Raw genomic sequence first — 11,616 nt, forward strand, 5'->3', positions numbered from 1 at the left:
GTAACGTTACCATGACGACAGATCTAAAGTCACCTGTTAGCTTATCACTCGACTGCATAATTCCCATTTGCTCGTTGTTTGAAAAAGCGGCAGCGCTGTGATGAGTACAATGTTAATACCCACGGAACCGGTGACCAGAACTATAGAAGATTCAGGTTTGGATGAATTATCCTTTAATGCTGCTTTGAATGTGTGTGAAAGTGTGTGTGTGTGTGTGTGTGTGTTCAGTACAGGATAAAGGAATTTGTATATAAATCTCTTTCTCAGCTCTCCTGGTAAAATGACGGTAATCTCTGGAGCCTGAGCAGAGCTTACACATGAATTTCTCAAAGGGCCTCCAGGTGAGAGGTGGCTTTACCTAGAGGGGGGGAGGGAGGAAGAGATCAAACACACACACACACAGACACACACACACACCTCACACTTCACACACACACATGTACAGAGACATACACAACTGGGAGATCTCAAAGCGGCCTCAGACACGTCGTCGCAAAGAGACACTGGCGGCAAAGTTTCAAAAATAATCTCATCCGGCATAATCCGCCTCCTGACAGCGTCGTTTAAATGAGGATTCAGCAGCCAACAGGATGAGGTGTGTACCTGGAAACACTGCCGCAGGGATGCGTGTTACCTGCCAGAGAACACGGCTGAGCGGGGAAAGTAAAACCGGAGAGAGCTACTGTACAGAGGAAAAGAAAAAGCAAAGACAGCAAGAAAGAGAGAGAAAGAGAACAAATAAAAGGGAAGGAACAGTTGAGTCTCTCTTAACTCTGGGTTATTAGTGCAGAGCTGAAGTGAATATTAGATTAGCAAAGCGCAGAAACCCCCCCCCCCCCCCCCCCCCCTCCGTCTGAAACCACCAAAGTAACCGTATTGAGAAATGTGAGCAGCCTTGATGGATTTCAAATTTCAAAGGGTCTCCAGTGTCTGGGCAGCATCTGTGTGAAGGGCTTTGATTTGTGTGTACTGAAACATCAAATTGTGAGAAGGAGCGGGCTAAAAATAGTCCTAGCGGTCCCAGAGCTATTGTTGTGTGCAGGGATAATACTAGGCTGTATGAATCTGTAAGCCAAGCTGCTATTACATGGGTTACACATATGAGCCACAGCTAGTAGGGCCAACCATTACGCAGCCAAATACATTTATAAATAAATAACAGTGAGGTCTGTAATAAAGCTGTAGACACGGGGTTCATTTGGTGACTATGATTAGTTCATTAATTATTAATTAAAGAATTAGTTGTGTCGAACAAACACAAAAACCCATCGCTGGGAGTCTTTTTTTTTTTTGGAGCGGTGCTCGACTGTGGAGTCGACTGACGAGAGACTGACTGTTGCGTTTGGCAACAGGGCATTTGAGCAGGAAATAAGAAAAAAAAACAAACTTCTGCTGCACAAAATCATGCTTATTTTTTTTATTTTTGTCAAATCTTAGCCTTGGTTTCTTGTCCAATCCTCCCTGTGTAGATACTGCTTCCCGTTAAAGGGTTTACAAGCAAAAAAAAAAACCCCAAAAACTAAAGGATCAGGATATCTCAGTGTCTGCCGCTCTTTTGCATCCTCTTACAAGCTTTTGCATGTGTTTCACCGTACAAATGAGATCAGTGCGTACACTTTGGCATCTGCAGCTGGAATCAAAAAAAAAAAAAAAAACACACCAGGCCTGAGCTCTATCCGACAAGCTGCTCGGTGCCACATGCGAGACCACAGCGGGGCGTTGCTCAGTGTTGATTTAACCCACAGGACAGCTGGACTGTGCTCCTCTGACTTCGCCTACTGCTGCTGTAAGAGTGTGTCAATGGGACAAATTTATACCGGCAAGTCAGCTAAGATCCTCACACCATCCGTCTCCTTCTGCTTCACACATATACACACACACATACACTCACACACACACACAAGCTGAGCCAACTTGATCTGATAAACATCCAATGTCTGAAGGGGATAAGGGTGCTTAATACTAACTGGCACACAAACACTCCAGGATGCATGCGATTCACTCCAGATGCTTATCATTCATTGTGGGAATACTTGCCAAAGCAAAGTAGTAGCCTAATTTAGAGATAAAAATAATGTTATGATGTCAGCTCGCAGCTCTTGCGTCATTTCTAGCTGAACTTGAGCCAGATTTGGCAAAGAGCCTCACGTCGATGTTTCACCCTCCGAGCGATCTTAAATATGTCAACACAATAATATATTTATATACACGCTAAGGCTAAAAGGTATCTTTAACACATGGCAAATAACAAAGCCCTTAACATGTATACGATTTGGCAAACACACAGGCTTACCCCGTGTCTGCATACCTGGAGGTGGGACGTGACCTACTCTCGGTTGTGTGAATAAGCCTCCTTTACAAGTCAGTTTGTCAAAGGAGGAACTCGAAAAAAGGGGACCGTGGAGGGAGATGTGAGCGTACATGCTTGCATAAACACACACCGCGCACACAGGCCGAGCAGTGTGTGCAGTCGGCGCTGCTAAGGTTTCTCAAACACCGGGGCTGTGCCAGAGGCAGAGCGAGCGACCGCAGAAGCCTGAAAAACTGGCTGAGCAAAAGCGAAAGAGAGGAGAAGAATACTAGAAGGACGTTTCACAAGGCGAGGAACAGGTTATTTTTTTCTGTATGGGTTTGATTCCCTGTCTGGGTTTCTCAGTTCCCATCGTAAAGCTACTGTAAACGGGAGTGCCTGACTGTGATTCAGCTTCCTGGAAAGAAAAGAGATTTGAAAGCCAGGGAGGGGAAGTGATGACTTCAGCTGCGGTCAAAAGCTGCAGGGAGACTCAGAGCTGCAGGGCAGGTCTTTTCAGTGAACCCACCTGTGACAGCGCAGAGATTCACACTTCGTCGTGATGCGCTGCTTAGTGCTGAGCAATGCTCTGCTGGTCTAATGCTGCTCTGTATTAAATTGAAGTGAAGTAGAGCTGGTCAGCGAATTGCCAAATGATAGTGGTACAGTGGCAGAGTTTGACCAAATCTACAGAATCTTCTGTAAGCCAAATAGGATTGATTATAGAGTTTACCCAAAGAAACTCATCTCATGATCAATTTAGTTAATGGATGAGGATCTAAACAATAGTCACACATAATAAATATATATGGCCTTTGCTGTTTGAAATAGCGCCTATGCTCTTTTCACCTTGAGATCAATATTTGGTTTCATAAAACTAGTTTTTATGATGTTAGTCCACTTTTAAAGTGAGGTGGCCCGCCTCTGCTATAAAATATTACAGGAAACCTAGAGTAGAAATATGATTATACGTATCACAGCGGGAGTAAGATAGATATTTCACTGAATCACACTATACTGCACATACAGTATTGTGCAGGCACTCTAGTTTGTTGTTTAGGGTCTGACTCATAATGTAATACCGTCAGGAAGGCGTCTAATCGGTCCCAAATTTATTCTGCAGCATAACAACGACCCCCTAAACATCTCCAGTGACAAGAACAAGGAGTCCACTAACAGACGTACAGCTCCCACAGAGCCCTGATCTCAACATCGTGGAGTCAGTCTGGGATCACATGAAGAGACATAAACAACTGAGACGCCTAAATCCACACAAGAACTGTGTCAACTTCTCCGAGATGCAGGAACAAACTACCTGCTGACTGCCAAGTGCAGCACAAGTGTACCGAGAAGAACTGTTTAAAAGGCGAGGTGTAGTCACATCAAATATTGATTCAATATCGGTTTCTTCCATTTACTCCACTTTGTATGAAGTTAACTGATAAATGAAGACTATACATGGCATTATTTTTAAAAGCATCGTCACATTAGTGCTTGAAACATATGCGCAGGACTGTATATCAGTATTTTCCTATGAAATTCCACTGACCATCCATAGAAGCTTTTATCCACATGGCTCACCGCTAATATGAAGTGTCCAAACCATTCAATTCAAATAATAATTGTTTTATGTTTGTGATTGTATTCATTGGTTTTATGCTTATATTTTATACATTATCTAAGATTCTTACCTTGGAATGAGTGAAATGTTAGAGCGAGCAAATATATCAGAAACAATTTAATTGAATGCCACTTTATTGATCCCTGTAAGTGACAGTTTATGGATCAAACCACCAGACATTTTGACTTGTCATGGTAGGAAAAGCACAGGTGTTACTAATCACATTAAATGATTGCTCAGCTCTCTCTCTCTCTCGAGTGTCCCGGTAACCATGACAGTGTGACAGTGAGGCAGCGTGCACAGCATCAGGACCCTGAAACTGAAGCAGCTAAATGGAATTCAGCCAAAGGCCTACCAGTGACCCGGAGATATTAAAGTGATAGCAACCACAGCATAAACTGAACGGCGAGATCGATGACAGCTGACAAATATGTATTGTCTCGCAGCATATATTTTCATATTGCTCAACCGTAATACAGCAGCGAATACTTCCTCGCTGATGGCCAACCTGACAAATGTAACGCTACGTTTGCTCTTACAGTAAATGTGTAAACGGCATACCTGAAGCAACTTCACGACACAGCGGTGGAGAATCGCTGCTGTGTGCTGCAGTGTGTCGAGCGTGTCTTTGCCTCTCTCTCTTTCTGTGACAGAGCAGAGTTTCAGCACCACTCCTGGGCCAACGCGCCATAATATTTACTCTAGCCAGGCAGCAAATGCTGCACCTCTCCTCTTGTCCCAGTTTAAGCACTCCATCAGTCTGACAAGCTTGGGAAGCCGTGCCAACGCACACAGGCGGGGGGGGGGGGGGGGGGGGGGGGGGGGACAGTAAAGGTTTCTCTCCTGAGTGGTTGTGGTGTTGCTTAAAGTCTATGTCTCCATTGTCTGTGTCACCGCCTGCTGTTATGTGAGAGGGGGGGCTCGTTCCTCTTTCCTCACTGTTGTAAAGGAGGGAATGGGGGAGAGGAGGTAGACACAGGAGCTCCACTGTTCTGTTGGCCTTGTGACTGACAAATGAGAGACATATTACACATAGCTATGACGTGCTGGTCAAGACAGTCAAATTGTTGCATACATATACTTTGGCAGAAGGCCTCTGTTTTTACTCCAGGACCATAAAAACCAGTTGAGTCGAAATATAGACCATTTCCTTTCACTACTGTAGTCTGATTCACATCTGGCTTAATGTTCTTATAGAGCTATATGTATATTGGGCAACAATTTAATGCAGGTATACCCAAACCAAACCACAAAGGATTGATCTACCAAATACAGACTAGGATAAAGGATAAAATATCTCCTCTGAGGCCCATTAAAGGCTGGAGTTTGTACACCTCAGCTCTCAAGAGCGAGACAGATTCAAAGAGCAAAAGCAAGCGGTCGTGCTCATTTTATTCCCTTGCAATACTCCTCTGTTCAGCCAGTTTCCAGTTGTGAGGTAAAAGCAGGTCAGAGTCTGAGGTGATTGGTGGGTGAGGAGAAGGATCAAAAGGGTGGAAAAGTGAGTAAGAAATGCTTTAGCAATATCGTGACTTCCTCCTGCACAGACATGAAAGACTCAAACGCCTCAGAGGGAGAATACAGTCACAGCATCAGGTGGGTCATTGATTCTAGCTTTCGGGTAATAGTGGTAAAATTTGTACACGTTTGACTCTTCTACCCACCAATTTGCAAAGTGCCTTGACTAACCTTTGATGTAAGACCCTGTTCTATTCTTAAAATGTGTTTAACAGGAGGGGTTTTTGGTTTTAGCAGCCACTGTGGTTTGAAGAAAATGATTCATTTTTTTTCTGTCATGGCTGCAATTCTTCCAAAGTTAAATGATCTGCTTGTAATTGCTAATGGTGAACCTACAAATGTGTGTGTGCAGCATCCTTGTTGTTTTTCCCCTCATTGCGTTGATGTATTCAAGTTTAGTACGCGCCCGCTCACTCGCTCATCACATTCACATTCACGAACAGACAGTCGCACATGGCTGACAGATCGTTGCTTCTCCAACACAGCAGCCACACAAGGTCAAACATGTTTATGTTTTCTCTTCCAAATCCATCTGAATTGCTAACATACCAGCCCACAAACCGGCAAAATAAAAGAATACCAGCATTAATATTCATTTGAAATTACCAGAGCTGAAAAAAAAAAACAAAAATATATCTATGTGTAATTGGCGAGCACGCCGCAGGATAATTGGCAAAGCCATTTCGGATGTGTGTGTGCGTCTGCATGTGTGAATGAGACACATTGAAATGTTTGCTTGTTGTTCACCAACAACAGGCTGCAGATGAGCCTGTGTTTCATGTCTCAACATGGCTGGTGCGATCACCACAATGTTATTCTTTCAGATGCAAACCAGCGCTTTTCCTCGTCTATTATCCCGCACTGTGGTACTCAGGCTACAGCGAGGATGCCTTTCATTCGATGGGCCCTTCAACAGTTTTTAATCAAATGTCTAAGAGACTAATGATGGCCAACATGAGGTTATTATGCTTCACAGTTAGCTGATAGTAGCTCTGCTGGGAAATGGTTGAAACCTTTATCAGAATACTAATAAGGATATTTTCCACTACTGATATATTTGTGATTTCTTATAATATGGCAAATGTATGGGTTTTTCCCACGAAATGGTTTTGTGGAGGTGGTAAGCCACAGAAGTCTTGACACATCTCATTTCATAATAAGTTGAGTTAGTATTCGACAGCCTGGCATTTATGGTGTGACGGCACCTCTGATCTTTTTTTATTAAGATTCGTGTTTTATTTCATAAAGGTTTTATTATGTTGGTGTTGGAGGTGGTCGAGGTGAAGTAATGCACCTGTCTGCATTACAAGAGACCAAACTCAACACAAAGTGATTCGTTTTTAAATGATAGTTTGGCCAAATTTCATTCATTTGGTACATTAGAAATTTGAGGTAGGGCTGCAACTGACGATTATTTTCATTATCGATGAATCTGTCTATTATCTTGTCGTTTGAATGATTAATCCTTTGAACTATAAAATGTCAGAAAATAGTGAAAAATGCTCATCACAATTTCCAAGGGTGACCATGGTGACGGTTTCAAATTGCTTGTTTTCTACAACCAACAGTCAACAACATAAAAATGTTTAGTTTTCTAGAATGAACAGCAAAGAAAAGTAGCAAAGTTGCAGTTTCTGATTGAAAAAAAAATGACTTAAAACTGATTAATTGATTATCACAATAGTTGCTGATTAATTTTCTGTTGATCGACTAATCAATTAGTTGTTTTGGCTCTAATTTGAAAAACAATGACTAAGGCTGAAAAAAGTAGTTGATTACTTTATTAGCTATTTTTATGAACAGTTCATCATTTCAGTCATTTTAAAGAAAAAAAAGTGCAAGTTGTGCACATTTGCAGGTTCTAGCTTCTCAAAATCTGAGGATTTGATGCTTTTATTTTCTAAAAAACTATTTGAATATCCGCCTCAGGTTGTGGGTCTCTTCATTATTTTCTGACTTCTTTCTAACTGACAAATTAATCAGCATTGTTTCATCACAATATGACTCCTCTGAAAGTTGATGAATAATAATACTAAATTGGATGATCCACATTCATCGCTGTAATTTCTGTTCTGTCTGTTCATATCAGTGTTGACGCATCGAGCAGCATAAAGACTAGTTATGTTTAATTTCTCTTGCAATGCCGTATCATAAAAAGCAACTAATGTTACACATAAAACATCTAAATATCATGTAAAGCAATAAGCTTCTGTATGGCTTGTGCACAATATCAGAAGAATTAAAGGACATGAGAGTCAGTAATGTAGTGGAAAGTAACTACATCACTGACCAAACACTGTACCTGATCCAAGATAATTAGTATATTTGAGGTTATTTTCCATTCCCCTAGCTTCATATTAAATGTATGGGGCTTTTACTGAAGGCTGAACACTGTTTGTTTTCTAACATCAATCTATCTGTGGAGTTATAATTATCAAGGGACGGTGATCCTATCAGAGACCATCTTATCTGCGGTGGAGAGATCTCGGAAACAGATTCATTCTGTCTGATGGGAAAAAACTATGGAAAGATTCACCCAGCACTTCAGAGTGAACATAGGAGTGAGAATAAGAGATAAGGGGGTGGTGGTGGTGGTGGTGGGGGGGGAATGACAAGCTCAACCAGTACTGGACTCTCCTTGTCCCATCCAAACTGGACTCTGAACACAAAGTGCACTGTAAACACAGTCAGGGACACAGTTAGATGTTGCTTTATCATGTGACAGACACAAGCACACAAAGCATGCATGTGGAGTAAAGGCTGCACAGCCAACCCCTGCTGACTCAAAAGGGCAGCAGTAAAGAGGCAGACTAATGGCAGAAACATCCCACAATCCACTGATCTGCACGTCAGCTGCAATGCAGACACACACATACACAAACACACGTGCGCGAACCAGACGACAAAGCAGATGATAATGACACAAATGCAGTTTTTTCAGGGTTTCGTGCTGCAACGTTTGCTGCTGTAAGCTTTGATTATTCAGTCAGGTAGAGAAACCGATCGGCCAGCGAGCCGGTCAGTCAAACTGACAGACACACAGGACGCAGAGGGAGATCGTGTTGTGCTGGCCTAGTGCTTTGTGCACTGCAATATAGACTACCTCATCACACCTGACAGCAGGAGCACTGCCACGGAGAGAGCACAAACTGGAAGTAAAGAGACAGCCACGGGAACTCCTTCCCACACCCACACGTACACACACAGACACTGACAGACAGAGAAGACACCCTGGTAACCATGGAAACGCTCCACCTACTCTCACGGTGACATCACAGGTGTTGCATCATGACCTGAACAGAGCCCCAAACAATCACCTGAACTTCTGGTAATCAGCTCAAGGTGAAGAGGCCACGGGTGGACAGGCTGGACGGGGTTGGGAGGGGTGGGGGGGGGCGGGGGGGGGAGGGCGCGGGTGATGATGATGGTGATGATGATTGAGGGGGATTTGAGAAAGAAAGAGAAAGAGGAGGACTAAGAATAGAATTCCGCCTCAGAGAAAGAGACGGAGAGGAAAAGAAAGGAGTGAGGAGGAGTGAGACTCAGTCTCTTCTGATAACCACCGGAACCAAAAGCCATATGTGAGCAATGGCTCATAAGCACGTACACACACACACACACACACACACACACACGTACAAGTACACACACACACAACGCTCTGTGATAAGCAAGTGAGGGAGGGGCAGGAGAGAGAAAAGCAGATGGAGGCACATAGATGAAGACGGACAGATAAATCAAGACTAAAGTAGGGAGGGGGACATGCAACATCCACTCACAGGATTGCTAACCTATATACTGTAGTCCTGATGTAAGCTGCGGGTGACAGGGTGCTAGGCGCCGCAACCTCCGGCCACACCAACCTACTTTCACACCGGGGCAGCCATCAAATGGATATAATGGTGATGTAATGGTTAATCACACACGGAAATCTACAGTGGCTAGTGGACTTATGGCACACTTAAACGCAGCAGCCAGGAAGGCATTTGGAAACTTACTGAGCCCCTTTAGGGGATGTGATGTTTCTAATAATGTCTGAGGAAGTGGGGAAGGATACATTTGAAATAGACTCCGGCTAACTTTTCCCAAATGAGCTGCAAATGAGCCTATATATCAAATCTAATTCCGGCCGCTGTGACTTTTCCCAATATTATCTAGAAGCTCCTGCCTTCCCTCTGAGGCAGACACATTGCTACAGTAATGCAGTAATGAGCTGTCTTCAGTGGTGTCTAACCAAACAGATGGGAATGTTTTTCTCCTATCATATCAGACTAACATGTGAGCTGTGAGGCAAGCACATCAGCAGGAGCAGCAGGAGCTCCCCCCCTGACCCGGGCCACTGAGCTCTGTGTCCTGGTGCTGTGCTGTCCTGTCCTGTCCTGTCCTGGGGCTGCAGCTCGGCTCAACAGCTGTGTCCAGCTGCGCTACAGGGAGACACTGGGCGCTTTGTTCCCCACAGGGGGAGGCAGAGTTGTGGGCAGAGGGAGTTGCAAACGGTCTCCCCGTGTGTGTGCGTGTGTGTGTGTACACATAGTTTCATTTCCACAAAAGGTTAACGGCATGTAGCCTCAGCCAGCCCCAGGTCTCATCTTCCCTCTGTTGTTGAGTGTTTCTCCAAAAAAACCAAAACGGCCTTCCAGCAGCAGCAGCAGCAGCAGCAGCAGCAGGCAGAGAGGGAGCAGCGGGACAGGGTGGCACAGCCAACCAGGATGTGTGGAAAATTTGAAAATGCGCTGAGCCAACGCTGTCCAAGCCCCGAGCGAACACACTCACACACTCAAAAAAAGAAAAAACCAGAAACGTATACCATCTCCTTCGAGTCCTCTTGTGTTTTATCAGCCAGTAAAAGCTGAGATAAACCCGAGTTTAATCGCGTTGCAGGGGAGAAACCTCTCTCCCCCCCTCTCCAAGACATCAAAACATCGACAGACTGATGCGAAGCCCAGTGTGCAGGAAGGAGAGCGCCGGGTAATCACGGTACACTCAGGAAGCAACAACAAAAGAGAGGAGTAAAAGAGAGACAGAAAGCACGAGCAGGGACGTGGTTTTCTCTCTGAAGGGTAAACGACACCTCTGGGAGACGATTAACGAGCGATACACGCTGGTACTTACTCAGATGAACCGGTTCCGCTCGGTCCACTGGAGGTTAGCCGGTCGGTCTTCCGGCTGCGTCGGGCGGGATCTGCGCTATGGAGACAGGAGAGCTCAGAGCCTGGAGGACTGAACGTAAACTGTGGCTTGCGTCATTTCACCAGGATGCCACTATTGCGCGCAGCAATGCAGCCATCTTGCTGAGGAGTGCCCCAGCAACTCACCAATCACTGCCGGACCCGAGCTGCTTCCTTATTGTGGTTCCAGAAATGAAAGTGATCCCCCTCGTGAGCTGCTAGTACTGTATTTACCACTTTAACATGCAGTGGAAGATTTTAAAGGTCATGCGTTTACAATCATGTTTTTGTATTTTCCCTTCATGGAAATATGTGTTTGGAGATCAACTTTAATGTAGTAGTGGGAAGTAAATAAGTACAAGTATTGTGCAAGTATTCATGGTACTTTACTAAACTATATTTCAGAGACAAATATTGCACTTTTTCACTCTGCTATATTCATCAATAGTGAGAAGTGAGTAGAATTTTACATAGAAAAAACATAAAATATGATGTGTTATTAAAGATTAAGCTACCAAACAACACATTAAGTGGTTATAATTACTCCATCTAAAGCTGTTTTAATGAATCAATAATAATAATCCAATATTATGGTATCTACAGTACTATAAAACTATGATAGTAGTGCCCAACAAGTACTTTTACATATAATACTTTAAGTATATTTTGCTGCTTATACTTGTGTTTTTCACCCTTTACTGAAGTAAAATGTTGAATGCAGGACTTTTACTTGTAACAGAGTATTTTTAGTTATATTTGCTGCTTTTTCTTGAATAAGTACATTTTTTGGCTTATATTTGTGTACTTTTACTGAAGTAACATTTTGAATGCAGGACTTTTACTTGTACCAGAGAATTGTCTGAGTTATATTTGCCGCTTTTTCTTCAAAACTATGAGATCCTCCTCCACCACATCTTACAGTAATTCTACAGTATATGGTGCATAATAAGAATTTTCCACAGACGTATGTCACGTTCACTGAGCTATGTGGGTGTCCGCCAACTGATTCAAAAATAAAA

General features: G+C 43.5%; 1 protein-coding gene across 4 annotated transcripts in view; it reads right to left on the bottom strand.

Moving 5' to 3' along the window:
* zgc:92140 (uncharacterized protein LOC447854 homolog) overlaps positions 1 to 11,078 on the bottom strand; it is a 28,861-nt gene extending 17,783 nt beyond the window's left edge. For 2 of the 4 annotated variants that reach the window (XM_044362696.1, XM_044362695.1), the window contains exon 1: positions 10,542 to 11,057. The gene's annotated coding sequence lies outside the window, so the exon portion shown is untranslated. Of the gene's footprint in view, positions 1 to 10,541 lie in introns of all 4 variants that reach the window. The other 2 variants (XM_044362697.1, XM_044362694.1) reach the window with 2 other exon arrangements.
* Between the last annotated feature and the right edge of the window lie 538 nt (positions 11,079 to 11,616).

Source organism: Thunnus albacares, chromosome 9, assembly GCF_914725855.1.
Source record: "Thunnus albacares chromosome 9, fThuAlb1.1, whole genome shotgun sequence".
NCBI classification, from domain to species: Eukaryota; Metazoa; Chordata; class Actinopteri; order Scombriformes; family Scombridae; genus Thunnus; species Thunnus albacares.